The sequence below is a fragment of the Myotis myotis genome, unplaced genomic scaffold, assembly GCF_014108235.1.
Source record: "Myotis myotis isolate mMyoMyo1 unplaced genomic scaffold, mMyoMyo1.p scaffold_m19_p_4, whole genome shotgun sequence".
NCBI lineage: Eukaryota > Metazoa > Chordata > Mammalia > Chiroptera > Vespertilionidae > Myotis > Myotis myotis.
In genome coordinates this window covers 93,689,201-93,711,806 of record NW_023416346.1, presented here as the reverse complement: position 1 = coordinate 93,711,806, position 22,606 = coordinate 93,689,201, and the positions used below count along the sequence as shown (strand labels likewise).

The 22,606-nt window shown below is 41.3% G+C and overlaps 1 protein-coding gene across 7 annotated transcripts in view; it reads right to left on the bottom strand.

Moving 5' to 3' along the window:
- ARHGEF9 (Cdc42 guanine nucleotide exchange factor 9) overlaps positions 1-22,606 on the bottom strand; it is a 331,502-nt gene that overhangs the window by 170,095 nt on the left and 138,801 nt on the right. Inside the window, exon 1 of one of the 7 annotated variants that reach the window (XM_036305560.1) lies at positions 1,312-1,433. The exons of the other annotated variants lie outside the window; for them this stretch is intronic. The gene's annotated coding sequence lies outside the window, so the exon portion shown is untranslated. Of the gene's footprint in view, positions 1-1,311; positions 1,434-22,606 lie in introns of those variants that run through there. 7 annotated transcript variants of the gene reach the window in all.

The following is a 22,606-nucleotide window of genomic DNA, read 5'->3' as shown; positions in this document are numbered from 1 at the left end:
AGAACTGCTGATCACTGGCCTCAATAAAATAAATCCTTATAGAGAAGTCTCTGTAAGCATATATAACACCAACTCAGAGCATCATGAAGGTTTGTGGTTTAAAGCTACATCCTTGGCTTTTTACCAAGAGTCAAAATAATATATTAGCATCAGTTACCAACACCCTGCTCAGGATGCTATCTGTGGTGCTGTTTGAGGACCCCTAGGCTCAAATCTGGTTGATTCCACTGTCTGTGCTCTTTATGCAGTGGACTTTTCTTATTAGGGATTCCATGCTTGGTTTTTCCCAGGAGCAGTTGCCTCACTCTTACATCCATTTAGTCCAGTTGACTTGTCTGGGCCCTCAGGTCAGATAGGCCAGCTATGCCATGGTCAAGCCAATCCAGTACCCAGTGGCCACAAACCAATGGGCAAACCTGTTGTCAAGACCTATTTGGAATCAATGATAGTCAGAACTATACAGCATTTTAAAGATCATCACCCATCAGCCCTCATTTTATAAATCAGGTATACTATGGCAGATGTGACTTGCTTATGGTCATCTGATGGCCAGCTTTCTGGATCTATTTTTGCTCCAACATAACACCATAGAGGAGGCAGAAAAAATTACCCAGATTTAAGACCTTGCTCTACTTCTTGCTAAACGTATAATAATAATGTTGATAAAATTAGCTGATATAAAGTACTTAATAGGTCAGGCACTATTCTAAGCACTTTACACACATTAACTCACTTAAGACTCACAACAACACTTTGAGGAAATACTAATATTATTACTATCTTACAGATGAAAAAAAACTAAAGCTCAGAGAGGTTAAATAATTTGCTCACATTTACACAGCCAATAGGTATTGAAGCCATAATTAAAATGCAGACACACTCTAGCTCTAGAGTCTCTGCTCTTATAAATTATGCTGCCTTTGGGTCTCAGTTTATTCACCTATTAAATGGGAATAATTCTATATCCCCACTTACTTCATGAGCTATAAAACACTGAACCAAGAGTTGACAGATGTGTGTTCATATAACTTGAGGAGGATTAATCCAGAAAGAGATGCTAGGTGTATAGGGCACCTGTGCTCTCTAGTCACAACTTTAAGCAGGAGTAAGGTGATACTCCCCCTCCCCCATCCTCTGAGTTCTTTAAATCGGGGCTGGAAATTGGTTTTAAATCTCTTTTTTGTTGTGTACAGGATTGATTTTTAACTTGCTACACTTTTCTCTGATCATCCATTTATCATCCATCTCTCAATCAGTGAGCTCCCACTGGGTGTAGGGCTCTACTTACTGTGATTCAGCCATAGTCCTTACCTGATGTCAAAGGCCTTTTGAGTACCATCAGTGAGTGCCATTCAAGGAGTATGCAGAAGTCATTAAGGGCCAGTAAACCTAGTTTCAATTTCTGGGCTTTGCTACTTTAGAAAGTAGCAGTGACAAAGGGAGGTGAGGAACAGACAAGAAACCAGAGAAACAAACCAAAATAAACTTTTAGCATGTAATTGGAATACAAAAAAGTACAATACCTGCCTCACACGCAGAATTATAGACAGGGTGAACTGAGTGCTGGATGTACAGTGCGTACTACAATGCCTAGTATATGCTGGTCTAGTTCAAGATTTCAGAGGAAGGAAGGATCATATGTGCTTACTGGATTTTAGAAGTGTTGAGGGGCACTTACTATAGGCTTTAAAAATGAGTAAGATTATAAAAGATACAACAGGGAACAGGAAGGGCAGTTGAGACAGAGGAATGACATTAAATAAAGTCTCAGAGGTGAGGACTATGTGAGCTTTGATGACAAATGTAGTGAAGTTTGAAAAGGGCTGGAGAAGGGCAGTTGGGGGTGGAAGGATGGCTGAAAAGGTGGGCTGGAGTCTGTCTGAAGGTTCTTAAATCTAGTTTTAGGAAAATGAGGAGGTTAAAATTGATTTGGTGTGTGTGTGGGGCGGGGGAGGCGGGGATTCAATCTTAAACATGATAATTAAAACATGAGGAATGCTAGCTTGGGAGAGGGAGAAAGATGACAAATATTCTCTTTAATATGTTGAATTGTAGGGGCCGGCAAGATATGCAGGTAGATTTAAAGATCAAGAGAGGTTAAAGGAAATAGCTATACAGGTTTAGGAGTCAAAGGCCCAGAAGAAATTGTGAAAACCAAGGAATTTTGCCCTGGAAGAAAGTGCTTAGAAAGAAGGCCAGAAACCTAGGGCAACAACAACAATGGGAGGTAAGGATAAGAAGAATACCCAGAGAAACAAAACTAAATAGAGCTGTTACCACATAATTAGAATGCCAAGGAGTACAATCTCACAAAAGCCAAGGTCAAGAGTTCAAGCAGCAGCAGCTGATCAAATTATCAAATGGTACAAAATATAAGAGAGAAAAGCCAAGGCCATTTGGGAGTAGTTAAGTCAGGGGTAAAATGCTTTATTTTTTAAACTGGTTTATATCCCTCCCCCAACCCAAAGCCCAAATTTCCCATCTGTTCCAACCCTTTCAGCCAACAAGCCCAACATAAAGCCAGGAGGTACAATGGGTTACTCCAGGAAGGTACCCAAATGGCTCTGAGCCTTGGGACAGCACTGTTGTGACTTCTAACAAAATAATTCCCAATCCCTAGGACATTTCAGGTGCAGCACCAAATATAGGTTGGTTTTTGCTCAGACTTCCTAGTGAGTGGGACACACAGTGTTCTGCACTCCCACACCAAAGACACTTTTGGATATGAATAAAAAGATGGGGAGGGAGAAGAGTCATAATATCTATATATATAATAGAGAAATATGCTAATTAACCAGGGCGCCATTAAGGGTCGACCGGACAGGAGCTTGTGCGCGCAGCATCAGGGGTGGGGTGGCAGGGGCCTTCTCACACCTGTGCTGGGGGAGGACCTGATCAGCAGTGGCTTTGGCTGCTTCAAGGGCCAGAGAGGGAGTGGGCGGCACCACACAATTTCCAATCGGGCCCTGTGCTCCTGGTAATTCATAAAGAAGGAATGAGCTCTTCTTTTTTAAAATTGTTTTATTATTTAAAGTATTACAAAGAGTATTATATATGTCTCCTTTTTTTTTTCTCCCCTTGACCTTCCCCTAGCCTCTCATAACCCCCAGTGTCTTGTGTCCATTGGTTATGCTTATAGGCATGCATACAAGTCCTTCGGTTGATCTCTTACCCACCCCCCCCCCCAACCCTCCCCAGCCTTCCCGCTGTAGTTTGACTTATTTAGATTTTCCAAACAATCCTCATTTCAAATATTCTATCCCATTGATTCTAAAAATATATACATATGTTATCAGACACATGAGCCCTGACTATTAACCTGGAAATATGATCACCATACCCTGGAGGCATTCAGAATTTGACCTCTAAGGCTAGTTTCTGATCAACACACATGTGTCTACAGCCAACTTGGAGTGGCCAGTGGGCCATTTTAGGAGGAAGGAAAGAAACAGGGAAGAAGGGAGAAAGTAAGTAAAACAGGGAGGAAGAAAGAGAAGAAGGGAGAGAGAGAGAACCATATTCATTGAAAACATGCCAGGCTCTCTTTTCTGATCTCAATCTCTGTAACTGTATCTAAGGTACGCATTAGCACCCCATTTTTTTGCTGAAGATAACTTGTGAGGTTATCCAAGTAGCTCACAGTCACCCACCGGATAGGTGGTGGAGCAGATTTGAATCTCTAGTCGAACTTGACCTATAGCTTTGCTTTTGCCAATCCTCTACACTTTCTATCAAGAAGGCAGAGGGCTTCCAATTGGTTTTTCTTTTCAGGGAGACCTGTGAATGGCCTACAGCAGTTCTCAGCCATCTTGAGGGTTTCTTAATATAGACTGCTAGGCCCCATGAGTCCCTGATTTAGTAGGTATGAAGTGGGGCTTGAGAATTGCACTTCAAACCACTTCCCAGGTGCTGCTGGTTAGGGACATTCTAATCTAGGCTTTACCCTTGCCTTTTCTGATACCTCATTCTTCCCAGTGGTCCCCATGCCACCCCATAAGTTTGGTTCCCTGCCTGTCTATAAGTCCGTTCTCAGTGGTTGGTATATCTGAAATAAAGGATTTGGGGTCATGTAAGGAACATTCCAAATGCCAGGCCTTGCCAATTCAGAAAAAAAAAATCTGAGGTGACAGCCTCTACCTAGTTTTCCAGAGCCATACCACTTGTCTTCCTCTTCTTCTTGTCCTCCAGCTGAACAGTATCAACCACAAATACTTATTTAATTAGCCTGGGTGGCTGCCAGAAATATGAGAGTTTTAATGGCAAGCAGCAGAAGCTGGAAAGGTTAAAAAATAAAAATATATATTGTTTTGTGAAGAATAGCAAATGTGCCAATTGCCATGAGAAGTTTCACAGGACAATGGGGGACATGAGGGGGTTTTGCCTCTCTGTAAGTTATTCTTCAGTTGGTGCCTGCCCCCATCTCCTCAGAAGGTACCCTCTATCAACAGGTATGCATGGACAAAAGCAAAATCCATTCCTTCGTTCCCTTTAAGCACATACAAAATAGGCTGGGGTTTTATGCTCTTCCCTGAATAAACCAGATGTCTTTTAAATACAGCCCCATAAACAGACTCTATCTTGCCCAAAGTGTTCAAGGAAAACATTTCTGTAAAGGTGTGACCCAGGCTATTAAAACAACTTCCAGGAGTTACCAGGGTATACAACAAAAACTGGCTATTGGAAGAAACTCTGCAAATAACTCACTGAATGACCTTAGGTCTCTTTACCAGTATTAGTTTATCAGTAAAGTTACAGACGTGAACCACATAGATGACCTCTCAGGTACCTTCCAGTTCTGGCTTTCTGTTGAGGATAACACTTCAGCTTTGCAAAGACAGAAATGTCATTATAGCAGCTTATTTCTTCTCACCCTCCTACATGCTCCATAGGATGGTTTTATTGTTCTCTGCTCAGGAAAATGAAAACTTGGAGCTGACTAGCCCCCTCCTGAGTCTCACTAAGGCATTGCTAGTGACACATTAAAACACAGGCCAATTAGAGTGGCTGGGAAACTGAGGAATGGGTTTTCAATGTTGGCCCTTGACTGCCCCATTCAAAAGTCAATGGGGACCTTGGCTCTTTGTTCTCGCCATATAGCTCCTCAGAGAAATCATCTTTTTCATGACATCTGCTCTCAGTCACCTTTAGTCCCATATTTCTAACGGTCTGTTCCACATTTCACTGCATGGCCTGCTATCACTTCCAGTAAAATATATGTTAAACTCATCATATGCCACCATTTCCCTTCTAATTTTTCCTGTTTCTGGTAACTCTTCTGGGACTGCTGTGTTCCTTCTCCCACCTCTCTTTCCCTCCCTCCCCCCCTCCTTATATGATCCTTTATCTTCATTTTCAATGCCCCATCCTAAGCCTGGCCTTTAAGTTGCCTCCAACCTAGCCTTCCTGCTGCCCACAGGTCTCTCTCCTCCTCAAGCTACTCCTTAGTTATGCATTTTTCAAAACTTCTTTGCTGGTACCACTATCCAGGCTCAAGAAGCTTCAATAACTCCCTATTGTTAATCACTCAAAGCTATCCTTAATCTAGCCCCGCCTGTGGTTCCAACTCTTGTCTTGAACATGTCAGGGACCTTCCACTCTGACCAAACAAAAGCAGATGCATTCTTACCTCTGTATCTCTGATACAGCCATGGTTAAATGTAGGGACACTAGAGCTAGGCTGCCTCTTCCTAGCTGTGTGATCTTGGCTCACCCATATGATCCTTAATCTCTTCCCTGGTGACTCTAACCTATATCCTTTCTCCTTTTACTTCTTTCACTAATTTGTATATAGATAAGAAGAAAATAAGCTAAATGAGAGTTATTCAAATTGTCAACCAAAGTGTTATTGTCCAAACAACCAGAATGTACACTTGTGAACAGTAGATCTAAAACATCGCTTAACCCATAAAACACAGCGTTGTTTTTAACATCACTCTAAAGTTCTACAACTTGAGCCCTAAAATCAGGCAAGCTCTGAGGCAGATCACAGCAACAGAGTTAACATGCCTGTAAGATTGCAGCATAGTCTATGGGATCAAGGATCTTGTTTATATAACATGTACCAGGTGGCCTATGGGCCAATCTATTATTGGTAGGTTTTATGGCCAGATGACTTTTGGGGTGGGCTGGTTTTTGTGGAAGAGTTGCACAGGTGCTCAATGGTCATCAGGGAAGAGAGAAGAGATGCCAGATAAAACAAACCCCACTATGAATATTAAAAGTAAAAATCAAATGAATTGCTTTTTCTTTTCCCTATGACTTTCTTTTCCCAGGCTGGTTTCAGTTTAAATCTGGGTGTTACTATGGTCCGTAACAAAATAATTTCATTTCTAAGCAGAATAATTAATGCATTCAGGTGATGGTGACTATGACTATACTGGAAAGAGGTATGCAAAAATCATCTTTTTCATGACATAATATTTTTCCTAGGTTGGGCATGTGATTTGCGAGTCATTAGGCATTGGCTTCCTTCAGTGTACCATTACCAGCAATTTTTCACTTTAATGAAATGAAAGATCTACTATTGAGTTCAACCACACTTGAAAGACATTAAATGCAGCTGGACTGGCTTGACATGGAAAGGTGGGTGACAGGTGAGTCTATATGCAGATCAGGCTCAGCAAAAGCAGGACAGACCACCTGATCCAGAGGACAATATGTTTTTAATTTTTTATTAAAAACTGTCAATTGACTTTGGTTACAAACCAGCTAACACCTGCCAGGACCTAAAAGCTTGGGAAACCTAGACAAGTGTTGTAAGGTAGGAAGCATCCAATACATTTCTCACTCATTACAGACTAATAACAAAGGATGACACATCTTTCTATACCTCTTTCAAAGGAAGTTACAAGGTAATCTCAGCTATAATGGTGAACAAACATATCAGGGAAATTGCTTGCTCAGTCTGTACCTCAGCAACGGACTCTTCTGGTATGAAATTTCAGCCACTAGCTCAACATAGTAGACCAAGAAGTTCCGAGATGAGACTCAGCTGCTGCCATAAATTTCATATAGTTAAGAGTTTGTTATTTTTGAGGGAACAAGTCCTTTAGAGAAAAATGCAGCCAAATGAGCCAAGGATTGCATAGACCAGAGAGAAGACATATTAGTATTTCTGGACCACCAACCATGACCCCACATTAGAGCAGCTCGCAGGTTGGTCAACATCAGCTTGCATCTCCACATCTTGGAAATAGGAGTTTCTGTTAAGCTATTCTGGGATTTTTTGGCATCACCCAGGTGGCCCTGACCCATTACACAAATTTCTCAATGTGTGGTCCACAGATCTCCTGCTCAAAATCACCCCAGCATTTTTTACAAGCAGCCCAAATGATTATGAATTATATATCATACTGAAAGTGTCTTAAAATTGCCACAGCTGGAGTTTGAAGTATAAGAATTTCTTCTTACTGCACTGGACCATTCAGAATCCCTGAAACTGTTTCCTGGCTTCATCTTTTTGTGTCAAGTCCCAGGCAGGCTGAGGAATTATAGTAGTTTATCAGGAGGATTTTCCCAGTCTCCTTGAGCGGCTATTTGAAACTGCTCTGTTTATACCCACTCCTGCCCCCACCCTGACATTTAGCACTAAGGTCCTCAGTGGTCCTAATGGAAAATTTTGCAGCATCTCTCTATGCAACAATTTAGAAGCCATTTTCTAGAGCTATGTTCAATCTTCCCAAGTCAGCCTCCAGTATTCTAAGAGACAAACTATTAGTAAAACAAAACATAGAATGACTCAGCAATCCTCCCTCCATGAATTGAGTCAGAAGCATGCCATCCCAGTTTGGAGGTTACCCTAACCTGTACCTGTCTCTTGAGCCAGCTTGGGACCTATCTCCAATATGTTCCTGCCCTGGGCATCATGACCTTCTTCTTGGACTCGCTTCGGGTACTAAGTTTCAGACACCCATTGGGATTTCTTGTTGCTGTCATACTTTGAGAGATAGCAGGAAAAGCCTAGGGGAGAGAAAGGAGCCTCAAAGAGTGCCAAATTCCTTAGGTGACTCCATCTTGGGCCTTGTACCTGGGTTCTTGAATTTCTTCCTGTGGTTCCACTGGAACCAGCCCTGGGAGCCTTAGCTTTTCCTGGACTGTTACTTGAAGGCCAGCTTGAAGTTTCCTGGGAAGGGGCGGGGGTGGTGCTTCTCTAGGTTTATAGAAGGGTAGGAGGAGGGGACTAAAACTACATGAAGAATCTGTCTTCCCGTGCCTCCCACATACATAGTTCTGCAGTCATCGACACCACAGCCAGAGGGTGGGTGGGCAAGGCAGACAGAAGAAGGGAAAGTCATTTTTTAAACCATTTGACAGATGTCGTGTTAAAATCTTGTAAGGGAAGGAGGGCTGTAGGTGGGGGGAAGAGCAGAGAAAAAGATAGGTTGGAACTAATAGTTCTCTAAGTTGTCTTTAAATGTGGCCATCTGGTGGTTAGAACAGGAACAGCAATTAGTCAGGGGCACTGTGACTTGTATCCTGAGGAGAGACAGAAGAAATAAGTATGTTTCAATCAACTTAAACCACCTTGAAGTCTACTGAGCATACCCATCTAGGACACAGGCTCACAAAGGCTTTGAGCCTTCGTATAAATGTCCAAAGAGAATGTAATTGTCTCTGGGGAGTACATACAGACCAAAGAGGAAATCTGTATTTAATCAGAAAGTAGATATTTTCCAATGGCTTATTGATTTCCCTCTGCCTGTTGGCTCACTATGAGAGAAAATACATTTGCCAAGGCACTTAAAAGTGCCTCTGGTCCCTGTCAGCAGTGTTTCCTGTTCAGAGGTGGGACACTGTTGTTCTCACAAAATCACAGTCCTGGTTTCTCAACAGACATGGTAAATAGTGGATGAGGGGTGTTCAGTGAACAGCCACTGGATCAGGCCCCTGGGGATCAAAAGTGGCTGAGCTGGTTTCCCTTCAGACTGTGTCACCAAAGACTCAGACAGAAGGATACTGCACCTAAACCTAGGCTGCCAGAAAGGATGCAAGAGAAGCAAAATCAGACCCAACCTCAGGGCCCTGGAGGTTTGGCATCAGGTCTGTGTCTACAGGAAAACTGGTTGTGCTTTTAACAAAAGAACTTCAAGTAGGTCAGCCAGGCTTATGTAACAGAGTGTCTGCCTGTCTCGGCTATGTGGAGAAGGTGGGAGAAGGAGAGGAAAGGGGAGGAGACCTGGGGAGGGGAGAGGAGGGACCCAGGGCAGCTGACTGAAGGACAAAGCATCCAGTAAGGTGCTAGGGTTGAACATATTGTTTTTGGACTCTGACTCAGGCTCAAGAGCCTGAAAGAAAGTATATTCTTATGCTCAGAGAAGGTTAGGATTGGAGAACCAAAACCTAGCACATCTAGTTCAGTCTAACATTTTATAAATAAGAAAACTTAGGCTCTGGTGAGGAGAAGTTGCCTAATATGGCAAGCTAGTCAGCAGCAGAGCCAAGATTAGAAACCATGCCTACAGTCTTTTAGAAAGATAGGTGTCAATTAATTTTTTATTAAAAATTGTCAATTGGCTAAAAAAATATGAACACCTACCTAGTAACTAAATGCTATTAATGTAGTATGTGCTACAAAAATCTCCACAAAATATAAATTAAATACTGAGTTTAACAATTTAAAATATAAAAACTTCCAATATTTTCTCCCAGAGCTTCTCTTTGAAGGTCACTATTTTAGACATTTTCTGGTGCTTTCTTTCCTCTGCTCTACAGAAATCACCCCTTCAATATTACAACCAGCACATGCCTCTCCCTCACCTTAGGACCTTAAACAAGTCTGACTCTGGAAATTAAGAGGTAAGAAAACCTCAGTTTAGAGGGTAAGTAGAGACAATTCCAGAATCTCTCTCACTACCAGCTTCTTTGCTAAGGAAATTCAAATTCACACTAAAATGCAAATGCTAGTGAAAAAACTAGGATGGGAAAAATGGGTTCCAGGCTTGGTTTAGTTACTTATTTGCAGTATAAACTTGGGCAGATCTGGCTCCTCTTTGAGCTAGTTACACTAGGTTATCTCAAATGGAAAGATGGGGTAATTTTTGACGAATGCTGATGCCTTGCTTGTAAAAGTAGGTTTTGACAAGAGACAGAAGGGAGTAAAAAAAAGATATGGAATCAAGGAAGATGAGAGAAGAATGGGGTGATTAGAAAGTTCGGAAGACAAAAGTTGACTATTTCAAATTTTTGCCATAGGATACCTCCACCCAGACTAGAACTCCAGTACAAAAATGTCCTCTGGGTTCAACTGACAGAAAAAAAGGGCACTGCCTTCTCTACCCAGTTCTAGCCATTGGATCCAAGCTATCCTAAGTATCTTCTATGAAAAGATTAAGCAACACTCCTTCCATGTGCAGTACATTATAGTTTCTAAGATGCTTTCACATTCATTAGCTCACTGGATTGTCCCAGCAACTCTAGGAGATAAGCAGAATAAGGATGAGACCTTACATTTTAAAGATAAGGAAACGAGCTTGAACAAAGGAAGTCACTCAGCTATCCCAGGAGCAGAGGCCAGATGAAAACCCAGATCTTCTGACTCACAGTCGAATAGGTTTTTCCCCCTAATAATAAGATATAGCTAACATTTACTGAATACTTACTGTCAGAAACAAATCTGTTTTTAAATATACTAATTTATTTAATCACCATTTTAAAAAATAAGGAAACCAAGATTCAGAGAGATTAAGTAATTGCTGAAGGTCACACAGGGCCAGAATCAAAACCCAGGTAATTTTACTCTAGAATCAATGCTCTCATCCTCTGTTCTGCACAGCACATCCTCACCCCCACAGGGTCAAAGAACTTCCAAGGTATAGTTAGATATAGGATAATATATATATATATATATATATATATATATATATATATATATATATATCTCCACATAAAAGAGCAAGAAGACTATATTCATATACAGGCATACCTCATTTTATTGTGCTTCAATTTATTTTGCTTTGCAGATATTGCATTTTTTTACACATTGAAGGGTTTTTTTGAGATAGAATCTACTCCTGGTAAAGATGTGTGATGATTGCTGAAAAGATGACAAAGGATTTAAAATATTACATAAGTCTAGAAAAGCAGCATTAGGGTTTGAGAGGATTGACTCCAATTTTGAAAGAAGTTCTACTGTAGGTAAAATGATACCACACATTACATGCTACAGAGAAACAGTGAGAGGAAGAGTCAATCAATGTGACAAACTTCATTGTTGTCTTATTTTAAGAATTATCATAGCCACCCTAACTTTCAATAACTACCAACCTGATCAGTCAATAGCCATCAACATCAAGGCAAGACCATCCATTAGCAATAATATTGTGATTTGCTGAAGGCTCAGATGATGTTTTGCATTTTTAGCAATAACGTAATTTTTAATTAAGATATATACATTGTTTTTAAGACAATGCTATTGCACACTTAATACACTATATAATATCATAAACATAACTGTTATATGCAATGGGAAACTAAAACAATTCATGTGACACACTTTATTGTGATATTTACTTTATTGTGTTCTGAAATTGAACCCACAATATTTCTGAGGTATGCCTGTATACTTATATATACATAGAACATTTCTCAAAAGGACTCAGTGGTAGTCTTTGGGGAGGAAGCTGAGAGGCTAGAGGGTAGGGGTCGAAAGTCTTTTCACTGTGCACCCTCTTGTACATTTTGAATTTTGAGCCATGTGAATGTATTTCCTATTCAAAAATAAAATATTTTAAAATGAGGTGTCTGGGATGCAGAGAGCTGAGGAAAACTGTGTGGCAGCTTCTTGTCAGGGCTTTGGTGGCAACCCCTTCCCTACACAACTTTCTGGGCTCTCAAACTTGCACAGAAGGTATTTCTTTCCCTCTATCTTCCAGTTTCCCCAACCCTGACATTCCTTGTCTAATTCCCCCAGAAAGGCCAGTACTGTAGTCATTCTACAGGTTTTAGCAGTGCAAGTGAAAACAGCAACAAACTAGATTAAACTCCCACAGTTAATCAGCAGGCTATAGGAAAATAATGTATTAGCAGCAGGACAGATAAAGAATGACACACAAAGCCTTCCCCAATGCCTAGCACTCAAGGTCTGAGTACCACAGATTCTTCCATCTCCTTCCTCTCAGCGCTTCATCTCAGTATGACTACCCACTCCTCTCCTGGACCGGGTAAAAACAAACAAAATTAAGCTAGAAAGGCTCCAGGAAAGCTGGCCCAGCTTGAGAATCCATGCTATACAAGAACATAGTAAAGGAGAAAAAGTCATCCCAACTGGGTTTTAATGTCCATAGATGAGAGTCAGCCCAGATGGTTTCAAGGGACTCTCTCTGCTTTGGTTCTTGAATTGTCACTATCTTATCCCACAAGTATTAGAATAACATTTCACAGATTAATGCCATCAACATATTCTTAGATACCTTTTGGCCTAACCCAGTGGTCAGCAAACTCATTAGTCAACAGAGCCAAATATCAACAGTACAACGATTGAAATTTCTTTTGAGAGCCAAATTTTTTAAACTTAAACTATATAGGTAGGTACATTGTTATTAACTTAATTAGGGTACTCCTAAGCTGGCCTTTGCTAAAAATGTCCTCAATCTGATTGAGGTACGTTCGCTGAGGTCGACCCCTTCCAACTCTCCCATCCACACTTGTCTTGTATACTTGTTTCATCTATCTCCTTTCGTTCATCCTCTCTATATGTCCAAACCATCTCAACATACCTTTCTCAATCCTCGACACTACATCTTCTTTCACTCCACAACATTCCCTGTATGTGCATGGTATTTTGTGGAAGAGCCACACTCAAGGGGCCAAAGAGCCGCATGGGGCTTGCGAGCCGCGGTTTGCTGACCACTGGCCTAACCCCTTAGCCAGGTCAGCCACAAAGGGCTTCTGTACCCTGAAAGCTGTAAGGTGGTGGGAGTGGCCAAGGTGGATCAAGGGCCTTTAGGGATCCTCCTGAAGTGGCTTAAGCAAGCATCACAATTCCCTCTCATAACAACTTAGCATCTTCTCCAACATTTCACTGCTTCCCACATGCAGAAGATGAGTGGAACATTTAACTGCTATGCGAAGGATGAGAGGTCAATCAGTGTGCCTCTCGTGGGAAAGCAGGACCCTGCTGTAGAAGATTGGGCCCTAAAGAGCCCCCTTTCCTTGTTATGTGTCGGAGACAAACCTAAGTTTTTACATATACAGGGTGTCCCAAAAATATATACACACTTTAACAACTGAGAGCTCAATTTTGAAAATGAAATGTATTTTAATAAACACTATCTTTATAATTTTTCGAAGTATTTGTATACATTTTTTGGGACATCCTATATTAATTTAAGCTGCTACCAGCAGTTTCATTTAGTAATGGAATCCACTGTGTAGTAGTAGCTTGGGGCCATAGAAAGAACACTGAACAGAGTCTGAATACATGACTTCTAGACCCAAATCCATCACCACCTAATCCTGTATCCTCAGGCTGTCCCTTCCTTCTCTGAGCCTCAGTATCCCCACTTGTAAAATGGAGACAATGCTGGTTGAAAAAAAAAGGCAGGGGAAAAGAGTAGATAAATAAAATGAAGACAAGCTCCTGGGTTACCTCCAAACTACTTGTAATCATGACCTGGATGAACTGAACAATCCAAACAGCACCAAAACAGTTCAACATTTTATATGGCACTTTTTACATCCTTCAGTTAAGAATTCTTATACCCACCAATCCTGAGACTTTACAGTTAAGCCCATTTTATAGACCAGAAAACCGAGGCTCAAAAGAACTTTGCCCACAACATATGGGGTGAGGAAAAATCTGTACATGAACCAACATAGTCTAGTTCCTGACCCACCCCCTTCAACAAAGCATGTGAAATTGCCCTGAGCACAAAACTTAGAATAAGGAACTCTATCAGGGTCCAAACAAGCACTCAAGGCCGTTTCCTCTGTCAGGTGGCAGGAGTTTTAGGAAGAAGTCCCTGCTCCTGATGCCCATTACTTTCCCTCACTATACAGGGTTCCTGAGGAGTCAAACTTGTATGACCAACTAAATATTGCAAACCTGTTTTCTGGGAATTGACTTGGCATTGAAAGCCATCTGTATAGATGGGGTGACCCCAGCATAACTTTTACCAACCTGACCCCACGAGGTTGCCTTCCTCTGGCCCCCACTTGGGCCTTTTCTTTCTATGGCTACTATGATAGGAGTCAGGCCCAGTTGTTGGTGGACACTAAGACCAGCTTTGGGGGTAGGCTAAGTACAGCTTTGTAGGTAAAGAACAAGTACATTTCCAAAGCATTTTATGAGCCCTTAGCCTAGGTTAGCTTGCCAGCATCTGGAGGCAATACTGGCTATTTTACCCATTGACCAAATAAGACCCAGATGGAGGCACACCCTAAGTAGCAGAGTAGCATGTAGAACTATTGATTTCCAGTCCAAAGCTAAGAAACTGACATGAGGCTGTCACAGTTAACAGTAACCTCTAAGGCTGGTACTCCAGGGTAGACCAGCCACACTCTGGCCACCTATCTCACTGCTTCTTACCCTTCATCTAGACCCCAACTAGGGGCCTACCTCTCCCTTCCAGCTCCAGCCTTTGGTACAAAGGGGCAGAAAGGTCTCCCTAGGACACCCCGACCTAGTTTCCAGCTTGAGAAACTAAAAATAGCAGGCCCTCATTAGTGGGGCCAGATGGCCCAAGCTGCTATGCCTAGGGGCAGGGCTGTGGTCATTAAAGATGTGGCTGTTCTCTCCACCCACCACTGACCCAGGAGAGTCTGGGCTTTTGCCCCGCTTTATGCATCCTACTACTTCGCCTCCCACCCGCAATTTTGATATAGTTGCTCAGGTTCAAGTTGTTAATTCATTCCTAAGAAAAAAAACTTTAATATTCAGTTGCTTTATGTTTTCTAGGACACTACTTTACAATCACATCATTCCATACTGGTTTGTAATTGGATTAGGGGCTTCAGGAGCAGCTTCAAGCTTTCTACATTGATCAGTGTCAATTTATCTTCCTCATTTTTCTCCATATGCCTGTTAATTCAACATCTGAATACTTGGTTCTAAGTTTTACTTGCCTTGTGGAGCCTGCTATAACACATGCCACCTTGAATATCTATTTTACTCCTGAATTCACTGCTCTCTGAGTCCTGATTTCAAAGATAAGGGAAGGAGGAGTCAGAGTAAACTTATAGAGGCCCACCAGACGGGGCCAGTGCCCTGTTGTGCCCACTTGGAAGACCGAGTCAGCTAGCCAGCTCTAAGGGTAGGATGTGGTCTGCATCATTGTGTTTCTGTGAGTGTGTCCCATAGATGTGTTCAAATGTGTCTCATGTGGGGAAGGTTATTTGTCCATGTAAGTCCTCAGGAGTGTGTATCTCAGGGATAGGGGTATGAGTCCAGGGTGTAACAGCAGATCTGAGTGTGTATCTCAGAGCACCCTACATGTATGTATACTATGTATATGTGCCCTATGGGTGTGCTGTTGTGCCTTAAATGCATTCATGTGTACACACACACACACACACACACACACACACACACACACATACACACAAATCTGCATAAGCCTATCTCATCTGTTTGTGTGTGTGCCTTGCCTATACTGAGTATATGATAAGTGTGAGTATGCCTCATGGTTAACTGAATGTGTGCACTCCAAGTGTGTTAATGTAAAAGTAAACCCCACAAGTGTGTCCCATGTGCATACCAAACACACCGTACATGTGTCTGAGTGTGTGAAAGTGTGTATCACATGTGACCTATAGTGTGTGTATGTGTGGGTATGGGTGAATGACATGGATAAACAGCAAGGCTGAACCAATTTTCCTCTCTCACAATTTTTTTTCCTTAACAACTTTCCTCTAAGACACCCGAGTCAATCTACTCCTAACCAGGTCAAAGAACCTGGGTTCAAAGTTCATTTCTGTCTCTTCCTGAATGTGGTAGCCATAGATGTTTTTCCTAAGAGGCCTAGTCACCACTCCATTTATACAAGGGGCCTCATAACTATGAAGTCTAGCAGCTAGGAGCTGAAAAGAGAGACAGGACAGGATTGTGAGACTTTGGGCAAGTTTTTGCTTCTCCTTAGGCCTCAGTTTCCTTAGCAATACTGTGAGGGAATGGGTTCAATGATCTTATATATAAGGCTCTTTCTCATTCCCATCTATAGACTTTCTCACCATGGACTAACTCTGGTCCCTCACACAACCTCCACAAAAAAAGGACAGTCCACAGATAGTGCATGTGAAATAGTACCTACAGATGTCATATCCTAACTAAGCCCCCTGTAGCCTTGGGCAAGCTACTGGTTGAATCCCTAAATCTGCCATACCATACTCATTTTTTCCAGTGGCCTGAGCCACTTAGAATAAAAAGAATAAAGTCTCAAAGACATATAATCTTTACCAAAGTTCAGGCAAAATAAGAGGATTGATTCAAAGCATTTTCCCCATCTTTTGGGATGACTGTAGGAACTAGTGATGGTAATGAGTCAGGTTTTAGGCTCAAAGCCTAGTCTTTAAGAACAGGACCAGATAAATCTATAAAGAGAAACCTCCAAAACGGGCATGAAGGGCCAGAGAATCTAGGGCCACTCTTCTGCATTTGGAAGGGCCTCTTGTGCATCCTTGGATGATATATCTGGGTGGACTTATCGTAGGTTAAATAGATGTATATGAATTGCCAATTAGTGGTTTAATGCCAACCTAACCAAGGTTATCTAGTAGCATCTGCCTAGTTTTCTCTGCTATCTTGACTAACTTTTATAATACAACCTAATTAGAAACAAAGTGCAGAGGCATCTTTAAAACAAACTCCTTACCTAAGGCCACTTAGTATGGGTTGGTTGACAACAGCTATCCCTTTATACTATGCTCTTCATAGTTAGTACACAACTGCTTTTAAAAGTCAGCATTAATCTCAGTCAGAGTAATTCCCTATGTTTTCATTTCCTTAGCCATAAAATGGGGAGAATAATCCTGGCCTTGAGTACTTCATAGAGTTGTGGTGGAAAAACCAATGTGGTAGTAAGACTATACAATAGTTCTTATCTTCTCAGATTGCCCTGGGAGTAATGAGAAATTTCCAAACAAGATGATGCAGATAAAGGTGAAGAGTGTATATTTGTTCTAAGTAGGTCATCTGTTAAGAGCCTGTTATTTCTAACGCAACTCTTAATCATACCAGGAAAACCCAGTAATGTTCATCACAAATCTTAGCCAAAAACCTAGGGGTTAAATTTCTCTTTTAGCTTTGCATGAGATAGGGAGAGAGAATGCTAATCTGTTATTCATAGCATCATATGTGTGGCCAGGTGTGGGGGGATGGAGCTGTGGATAAATAAAAGAAAAACCCTAGCTTCCCACAAAGAACAGAAGACATGAGCTGGGTCACAGTGTTTCTACCCTTCCAAGGGAGGGGAGTAAAAGAGTCCTCCATGATGTGATAGAGAGAAATGAAGCACAAAGACAATGGGATTTGTTCAAGGTCATCTAGTGATTAAGTTTATATTTGCAGCCCTTATTTTTTCATGTGTATGTCTTTCATTAACAAAACCTTAAAGGAAGGCCTACCAAGTATATGGCTTTCAACTATAGCAGTCACCCAGAGACTTCTGCCTCAGAAAATTTTCACAGATCATCAGCTCAATTAACAGAAAACCAACTCAGAAAAGCTGAATGACTTGACCAAGGTCACAGAGCTAAAAAATGCCAAACTACTAGCTCAGAGACCCTTTGTTTTTCATCACACCATATAGGTTTCCCTCACCACCCCTGAAAGACAAATAAGCTTGACACACTGTGTTTTCATGGAAGAGTCCTTTATCTCCTTTCTCTGTGCCAAGTTCTCCAGTTTTTACAATGAGGGAATTAAACTCAGGACAGCTATACCACCCCTTTTCTAGAAGATATAACTGTCTGGAATGACCTTAAAGGGCACTATAACTTCTAGAGTTCAAGCCCATATCAAATACTGTATGACAACAAGTTTTTGAGTCTCATTTTTCTCATCTATAAAATGAAGATAGCCCTAACTGGTTTGACTCAGTGGATAGAGCATTGGCCTGGGGACTGAAGGGTTCCGGGTTTGATTCTGGTCAAGGGCACATGCCAGGGTTGCAGGCTCAATCCCCAGTAGGGGACGTGCAGGAGGCAGCCAATTAATGGTTCTCTCTCATCATTGATGTTTCTCTCTATCCCTCTCCCTTCCTCTCTGAAATAAATAAAAATATATTTAAATAAATAAATAAATAAATAAATAAATAAATAAATAAATAAATAAAACAAAGTTAATCCCTGCCCCATCTACTTTACAGGGTCACAGAGAAGATCAAGTAAGACCATGTAAAATCCAGTGCAAAGTGTAAGACAATGTTCAAGAGGGACTGTCAAGAATCAAGGGAGAATCAACTGAGCATCCACTAGCTCCAGTTGCTTTTCTCTAAATTCAAGTAGAGAAACTATCTATGCATGTTCTGTCCACTACATCTTCCCGAATTCTCCTGTATAGTTCAACCTGGATTCTCAAGAAAATCGCCTCAGCCAGTTGCAAGGTCCAGAGGAAATTAATAAATCCTTCCACTCCCTTTGGGACCAGAGCACAAAGCAGTGTCATCATTTCGCCTTTGTTCTGAGCCCTCCCACCATACCAGGCCTACCAGAACCTCTCTGAGGGATGCCTGGCTCCCAGTGCCTCTTTCCCAATGCCAAAACACCCACTGCCCAGACTTCCTGCAAACTAGCGGGGTTCATGGAGAGAGGAGGAAGAAGTGAGTGAGCAGAGGAGTGGCTGTGGGAGGTACAGCTAAAAGTAGCTGCTGCCTTTAGGCTCCACACTCTGAGGGGGTGGGGGTGGGCTCTTAGCACATCTTTGCTGCAGCCAGATGGGCATGGAGGTGCATGGTTTCCCCTCCTCTAATGAAGGCAGGCAGGCAGAAAGATCAGAGCTGCCAGAACCTTTCCCAAAGCTGTCTATGGATGCTCAGTGCTGGCCTCCTCTGGGCCCAGAGGGCGGATGGCCTTGCAGCACAGGACTGCATCCAGGCCTCCCTGACTCAGAAGAACAAATATAGTCTGCAGAAGATTCTGTGCTTCTCCACTCCCATCTCAATGCCTGGCATCCCAAGGGCTGCTAACAGGCCTGCTCCCCTCCAGGAGGTTACATAATACTCCTTTTTTTCCCCAGCCTCTCTGTCAGCTCACTTTCTCCAAACAAACCTGAAAGCATTCAGGTTTCTGATCCAGCCAATGGGACATAGATCCAGTATCTTATAGCAGAGGAAACTGAGGTTGCACACAGTCAGGAAGTGATAGTTCCTAGGCCTCTTGATGCCACATCCTGCAGTTCTTCCAGTATAGCCTGCATAGTCAATCAACTCTGTGGTCATAATGTAGTTATGACTTTTTGAGAATTGTAGGAGTTTACTCCTGAGTTCTGCTCTATGTCAGTGGAACTCCTACAATTCTCAAAAAGTCATGACTACATTATGACCACAGAGTTGATTGACTATGCAGGCTATACTGGAAGAACTGCAGGATGTGGCATCAAGAGGCCTAGGTACTACCACTTCCTGACTGTTGTGCAACCTCAGTTCCCTCAACTAATTCCAGTTTCGGGGGGAGGATCCAATGAAATAACTAAGGAACTTTATTTGTTGAAATTCTTATTAACAGTAGTAGTAGTATTAACTAAATGAATAGCTACTTAAAATACTGCAGAAAGGGGTTCTGGGCTGTCAAAGCAGCCCTCCTAGGCTTTCCCAGATATATGAGGCTGGTATTTTATCTATAAGAGGCAAGTCTCAGTTATCCATGGGACATATCTCTTTAACAAATGCTAAATCCCAAAATGGCATCCCCCTGCCACTCAACTCACTGTAGGGCTCCCTTCCCTGCTGGCAACCAGTGTGTGTTCTGGAAGAAACTTAAGCCAAATTTAATTAAGGAGAAAATTCTATTACCCCCAAATCATCCTATACATTCCAAACTTGTTAAAATTAATCTTCAGATTACCTGCTTTCTTTAAATAATAATATTCTTAATCATTTTGATCATCAGTATTAATCACAAAGTAAGCATAGATTATTAGAGCTTGAAGAAATCTTTGAAGCTTTCTAATTCACCTAACCTTATTTTACAGATGAGGAAACCAAATTTCATTGGGAAGAATTAATTTATCCAAAGTCACTCAGTGAATAAACAAAATTTTTCCCACTAGTATAGAAAATGAATAGGAAGTGACTCTTCCTGAAGTGTTCAAAGCAACTCACAGCTAATAATTTTAAGTCCAAATAAGTCCCAAGACTACTTACTGTCAAAGGTTTACTCCTCTTTTTTAGGGTGGGCACAAGCCCCTAGCATTCGTCAAGGCCCCCACAGTCCTAGAATAAAATTTTATCATCTGTGAAACCTGCCTATTCACATGTGCAGTAAGCCAGATTCAGGCTGAGCTGGCATTTCTTCTGAATATAGCAGTCATTCTCATCTCATGCTAAACATTCCTTCCACCTCAGGGAGCTTTTAGAAAATATTGATGCCAGGGCCTCACTATGACCAATACAATCACATCTCCCTCAGAGATTCTAGGAATTTTTGCTAGTCTTGTTAAATCCCCAGGTGATTCCACTGTGCAGATAAGACTGAGAACCACTGGGTTAATGAAAACAATTCAGCCAACCAAGGAAAACATGCATAAAATATTTACTGAACTCTGAAAACAAAATCTATTCTGTTTTAAAGCTACATCTCTGTTGTTCTGCTTTCCAAAAGAGGAGATCAAAGTGGTACACAGAATCTACAGTTGTAGCACTGACCCTCAGGCAAATTCTGGACCCAGTTAGGAAACATACAGTTTGTGGGTATTGAAAGAAAACGGTATCCTAGAGCCTCCAACAGGATTTACCAGGAGTAAAATACCAAGTGACTCATACTCCTTGGTCATTGGCTTGATAAGTGATTGCTATGAACCTAACATACATCTTGATGTCTACAAAGCATACAAGTCTATCATGCCACATTATCCTCATTAACACACTGGTAGGATAGATGATGGTAGAGCCTCAATGAATTCTGCACTGATTGACCAGGTATATACAAAAATCAACGGGCTCCAACTCCAAAAGAAGGAATCCAGTGAGATGTTAGAGTAACAAGTATCCATCATATTGAACATTTATTTGAATCATCAACTTGAATGATACTTATTCAGTTTTCGATCGATGCAATGCTAGAAGAGTGCCATCTGTGTCATGGCATAAAGAAAAAATAATTAACCCCTCTCAAAAAAAAAGCTAAAATGGGCCAACCAAATAAAATAAAAGTTTCACTGATGCAGTGCTAGAAGGGACTGTTAATTTGTTGCTCAGTATAAAGAAAAAATTTAAAACCCATAGAAAAAAAAATGAGAATAATGGACCAAACAAACAAAATGAAATGTAACAAGTTTGGTTGAAAAAGGCCAATTTCATGAGAAAATAGAGGACTGGACTAGACAGCAAAGTGTTTGAGCCTATAGCCCAAAAGGCTAATACAATGGCTGTTAATCTTGGCAGCACATTTGAATCACCTTGTAGAGCCTTAAATTTCAAAAAGTTTTAAAAAGTTGCTGGGGATCTACCCTATGCCAATTAAGTTAGAATCTCTGAGTAGGGACCTGGTGTGGGTATTTAAAAACTTTCCAACTAATTGGAATATTCAGTGAGGGTTAGAACCAGTACAAGGCTGCATTATTAGATAATTCACAGACAAATCAAAGTCCCTTTGTACTTGATCCCGATTAGGTCACACCTGGAGTAGCACGATCAGTTCTGGGCAGCACATTTTTAGTGAAATATATAAATATAAGAGTGCTTCAAAAGGAAGAACAACTGTATGAAAACTTCAGTTACTTCAAAACATTCTTTATTTTAGGCCCCACTAATTCACACTGCTTTTCTCCTTGAAGATATCAAAGTTTTCATAAGACTAAAGGGAACTCTGATGTATATTCAAGATAAAAGGCAACATTTTCTTAAATAACTTTGTGCAAAAATTGCTATACAAATGAAAGGTATTAAAAACACTAAAAATTTAAGCAAGTAGCTGAGGAAGCTAGTATGACCTCAGGGAAGACTTACATACCTCTCTCTCCACCTGACTGCATTCAGCTTCACACTAGCTAGGAATGATCAATTCTGACTCTTCCCCCTCTCCATTTGAAAAGCAGACTCACTCCCATCCCACCAATCTCTCTGACTTTTACTTTCCTCTTCTATAAAACCAGGAACAACAATCAGCCCTACACACTTCACAAGGCTGATGTGACACTGAAAATTAGGAAGAGAAAATTCTTTGTAAACTCTATAGGCCCATGCATGACAAGGGATTGCTATTACTGGAACATTTCTCGAGCTTTCCCTCCCCTCTAGGCCCTTACCCCTTCCATTTTTTCCACTTCATATTTTTGTGCAAGGGTAAAGCACAATAAGCTAAATACTGGTGAGAGGTAGACCCAACTAGTGACAGGAGACACTCTCTTCAGATATCAGAAAAACTAAGCTTTGATCAAGGATTCTTGGAAAGCAAGAGACTCAGTTGGCCTAGAACAAGTTGCAGAGATAGAAATAAGAGCTAGAGAGTCAAAGAT